Source organism: Pteropus medius, unplaced genomic scaffold (assembly GCF_902729225.1).
Source record: "Pteropus medius unplaced genomic scaffold, Ma_sr-lr_union100, whole genome shotgun sequence".
Lineage (NCBI taxonomy): Eukaryota > Metazoa > Chordata > Mammalia > Chiroptera > Pteropodidae > Pteropus > Pteropus medius.
The window spans coordinates 8,296,496-8,300,911 of NW_024340692.1; positions in this window are offsets into that span (position 1 = coordinate 8,296,496).

Below are 4,416 nucleotides of genomic sequence, written 5' to 3' on the forward strand. Positions count from 1 at the left end.
AGTTTCCACTTTTCTAAGAAGAACTAACCTACTTTGTACAATCTTTATAAAGAAAAGTCTGGGAGTCTTATTTCCCAGACCACTTCAATTTCCATTTCCAGCTCCTCTGCCTACCCTAAAGTATGATTTGGCTCCAAAGAGAGGATATATCTTCTCTCCGTAGTTACAGTTTATTTATTGTTTGTAGTTCATCTTCAGTGTAATATCATTTTTATTCACATGTATTATTACTTATACTATTTTTTCTCAATTCAGAAATGGTTTACTGAATGAGTTTTTCTTTATAGTCACTTGATATTTTCTTCTACTTTCCATTTTTCCATTGTGTACAGAAAGAAGACAAATTTTTGCAGTCAATAGCAGTACAGCAAATATTGAGGGATGTCTATATATTGTTCATTGTGTTTATTATGTCAAGTAAGCACTGATACTTGACCTCAGGAAACCCACAGTTAAATAGAGAAGACATATTTCCAATAAACTATAGATAAAGCATGCTGTTATCATTGCTATAAAGAGAAAGTAAATCTTGCTTATGCTAATAGGGAAATGTTGATGAAGAATTGAGCTTTGTGCTAAGGCAAAATTTTTGATGGTAGAAAAAGAAAAGTGGGGGTACTCTTCCACGGAGAAGAAATATCTTTGAAAACAATCATAGACACTGAGGTAGAGATCTCAAATATTTAAATGGTTGTTGAATAGGCTGGCTCAATTAGAATGTAAGTTGTATGTCCCAGTAGAGAAGAAAACGCTGAAAAGGTAAGTTTGGGTCACCTTGTATAAGGTTGTAAATACTAGTCTAAGAAGCTTACTTTTTATACAACAGGTATAGACAGTCCTTTAAAGTGTTTAAAGTCTACATATCTTTATTAAAAGCTAAAACCAAATCAAAATACACTTTAAGTGTACCGCAATATTCAGCAATATTATTTCTAAGCAGATTTAGTGGAAGAGTCATACTGTGAAAGGAGAGAAGAAATTTTTCTGAAACTTTTTGGTTAATTCACAAAAAGAGCCATAATCATCATTTTTATTATCAAATAATGTTTTGGTTTAGATATGTTTTCTGTGATGATAACCTTTTATTCTATCGAGAAATAATTAATTACTATTTATTAACAGTACTAAAATCCAGCCAATTTAGATCGTCAAAGTAGGATATTGGCCTAGGAGGGGTACACCAGTGATATATATATTCAAAACAGTGTACTTTGCTACTGACAGGACAGTAGTTGTAATAGCAGTACAGTAAATATTGAGTGATGCCTGTATGTTGTTCATTGTATTTGTTATGTCAAGTAAGTATAGACTGAGAAACTGTGGGACATGTGTTTCTGGAGTGAATTTGAAATCACAGATACAAACATGGGTGTCATGCACATTAATCTAGAAACTGAATACACGAGAGTGGTGAGATGGTAGACAATGGAGGGAGAACCAATAAAAGACAAGTAAAAGGATGAATTAGAAAATTAAGGAGAAAATTAGGAAAGAAAAGAGAGTAAATGCCAAAAGAGACAATATTCTGAAGTGTAGAGAATGGTCAATCATGTCAGTTGCTTTACAAACTTTAGTAGGAACAGTAGTGAAAGTAGAATATTACATTTTGGAATTAAGAGGTCATCAGTAACCTTAGAAAAGGTATTAAACACACTTTAATGATTAAAGAAAGGATCTTAAAGTGCTCTTGAGTAATCTGCCATTAGTAAGCATGAACTTTGTAAAGTCTGTTAGCTATGATTAGGTCCTTTTTCACTAGTAGAACAAAAATAATTTGTAACTAAAGAAGATGAATATCACCAAAATAGTAGACTTTTAAATGTACTCACAAACAAGAAACAGTAAAGTCTAATCACTCCCCGTCTCTATTCATATCAAGAGATTTAAAATAGACTACTATATTAGAAATTGTTTTTTTCTACTCCTGTTGATACTAGCTATTACTTTATCTCCATGTATCCCTTATCTTTGTGTGTCCTCAAAGCAAATTTATATACTCTATACTACTATATGTGTCCTATGTTGATGATAGTGGTCACAGTGACACTGCAATTTAGCTTTATGCTTCAATTTATAACATTAAATTGAAAGTCTGGTTTTTATTTTCAAGAATCAATAAATTAGCATATGGAATTATTGAGTATTATTAGGTGTTTCAAAAAATTAACGTTTGCCAAGAGCTAAGACAGCTGAAAACAGTTTGTGAAGTTTGCAAAACTTGGACTGGTTCTTAAAGAAAAAAGGAGTCTCTAATGAAAGCATTGCAGGAAGAATAAAGGCACAGAAATGGAAAGGTACTTAGTATGTTTAGAGATTGCATTTGTTTACTAGGGTTGCCATAACAAAGTACCACAAACTGGGTTTCTTAAACAACAGAAATTTATTATCTCACAGTTCGGGTGGCTAGAAATCCAAGATCAAGGTATCGACATAATTGTTTTTTTCTAAGGGCTGAGAGGCAGAAATTTGCCCCATGTCTCATTCCTAGCTTCTGGTGGTTTGCAGAAGGCTGGCATTCTTTGGCTTCTGCTATATCACCCTGATCTCTGCTTTTATCTTCATATGGTTTTGTCTGTCTATGTGTATCTGTGTCCAATTTCTTATTTTTATAAGAACACCAAGCATATCGGACTAGGGATCTACCCCACTCCAGTAAGACTTAATCTTTACTAATTACATCTACAAGTGGTAGAGAACATTGGAGTCAAAGTTGAGACCAGAAAGGGTTGAATTTGGAGTTTACAGAGATCAGACATGATCTTGAAGACAGCTAACAGTGGTGCCTTTACAAATTTATTGTAGCTACCAAGACCTTTCTCTAAACGTAACATCAAACAGAAGGACAATAAATAAAATGAGTAAAAAGCAGAGCCTCTCTGATTGTTGTTGGATGTGAAATCTATCACTCTTCATACTCTATTCTTCACCGATCTCTGTGAGGAACTTTTGGGGCCCCTTGGAGAAAAGTTTAAAAACGTCCACTTCAGAAGATTAATCTAGAAAAACAGGTTAGACAGAGAGAAATAGGAGACCAAAATAGATTACAGCGCTAGTGTAGAAATGAGAAAATGAAATGAGGACACATTGGGGTGGCCCCAGTGAGAAAGGAAAAGTTAATGACTCTAGTAATGCAAGTTGTACAGTTTTACAATATTGAATCATAGTAGTATGGCAGAAGGAAGAGGAAACAATAATAGTAGTATGATTAATATCATTAATTAATAAATAATTACGATGTATTAAGTTTCCACTCCATGTCAAGCTGTGTCCTACTTGCCCAAGTTCATTAAACTAATACTCTGGGATTTGAATATAAAGATGGGATGGAAATCTTTTTTTAGGCCTTTTTTAATCTCCCTCTCAAAGATCACTCGAATATTTTGAATGTAGGTGACTAGGCTAAAGAATATTAATACCATTTGTAGAATTGTGAAGCATTTGCATTTCAAATAAAGGTAAACTTTCTTTTCCCATGTTAATTTGAGACAATGGCAAGACATCTAAGAAGAAACGTCTTGTGGGTCATTACAGACATGAGAAGTGTATTCAAGACAGCAGGCTGATGTGTGAGCACTACTTGAGTCAGTGTCACCATTATCACCCAAGGTTTAGTGCTAGGACTCACTGGGCTCAGCATTAAGTTGTACTCAAGGGTGGAATTATTAAAGCAACATAGCAATGATACACAGCTGAATGATTGAGGGATAAAGACATATTAGACTGCTTCTAGAGAAATCCATGTGCACTTTTACTGCGCTCTCTCTGTAGGTGTCACACCAAATGTGTTCTTCCTTAAACATGCAATAACTCATGTGCATTGTATCTGCCCAGGAAAGTCCATATGATACTTAGAGTTTAAGAGATTTGGGAGATGTTTACATATGTTGTCTCTGCCTATCCACAACTATCAAATTCTAGAATCCCAGAAATAAAGCAGATGTTCACCATAAATTATTGTTTGTCTAGTCAGGCTTGTATCATAAAACAACCTTATAAATTAGTGATTAAGGGAAGAGTTCAAAAGCCAAGTTCCTAGATACCACTAGGACCTACCAGCTGGTCCTAAAGATCTAGATTGATGTGTTAACTCTTTCCTGCACATCATATAAAAGAGTCTGGTGTTATTCATGAAAGTTACATGTAAGCTTTCAAATGATAAATTTAGAAGAGGAAGAATTAAATCTTGGGTTATGACTACACTTATGAGGTCAACTATCTATATGAAATTGGTAATAAATTGATTCTAAAGTTTGAGTTGATGAGGACATATAAAGCAATATTATTTAAGGAATCAAATTTATCAATGATTTACACTCTGAAAATAAGGAAAAAACCATAAGGTATAAAAAATTAAAATAGAATCTGAGGTATTTACGGGACATCAAATACTAATGGCAAGTTGTAACAGGTAACACT